We start from the raw sequence: 921 nt of genomic DNA, 5'->3' as shown, positions 1-921 counted from the left end.
TTGTCTATCTTCTTCAGCACCCAACATTCAGAACCATATGACGCAATTGGGAAAACTAATGAGTTCAATAACCTTTTGTTTTGTCCATAAGGTAATGCTTCGGTCTTTCCAGATGTTATTGAGAGCAACTGTGGCGTTTTTGGCGATGGCAGTTCTTTTTATCTCCGGTGAATCATCATATGTATTAGTTAAAACAGCTCCAAGATAAGTGAACTCTTTCACATTTTCTACAACCATTCCATTGATTGTAACATGCTCATCATCGTTCACTGCCGGTTATCATCGAATCTTCACGATCTTAGTTTTCTTGGCATTAAGAAACAAACCAGCCTTTTCGCTTGCTTTTCTAACTTTATCTAACAGTTGTTGTAGTTCAATGATACTGCTGGCAATTAAAACTATATCATCGGCGTATCTTAGATTTGATATTTTGTATTCTCCAACATCTACAGTTCCTTCAAAATTCTCTAAAGCATCTCTCATAATTGCTTCAGAATATATATTAAAAAGGTGTGGAGACAGAATGCAACCTTGTCGTACTCCTTGGTTGACTTTGAACCATTCTGTTAACCCATAAGTGGTTCTTACAGTTGCTTGTTGTTGGTCATACATGGCTTTTATTAGTTGGATGATGTGGTTCGGAAGCCTCATATCGTTCATGTTATTCCAGAGGATATCGTGATCAACAGTATCAAAAGCCTTTGAGTAATCAATGAAACACAGGTATAGGTCTTTCTGATGCTCTCTGTTTTTCTCTATGATCAATTTCACATTTAGAATCTGGTTTCCGGCACCTTTTCCAGGGCAAAAACCTGCTTGTTCGTCTGCAATTTCTTCTCTTAACTTCAATTTCATTCTTTCAGCAATAATTTTCAATAAAATTTTGCTGCTGTGACTAATTAATGCAATTGTCCTGTTGTT

This window comes from Penaeus monodon, chromosome 35, assembly GCF_015228065.2.
Source record: "Penaeus monodon isolate SGIC_2016 chromosome 35, NSTDA_Pmon_1, whole genome shotgun sequence".
In the NCBI taxonomy this organism is placed as follows: Eukaryota; Metazoa; Arthropoda; class Malacostraca; order Decapoda; family Penaeidae; genus Penaeus; species Penaeus monodon.
Note: the sequence above shows the minus strand (reverse complement) of the source record.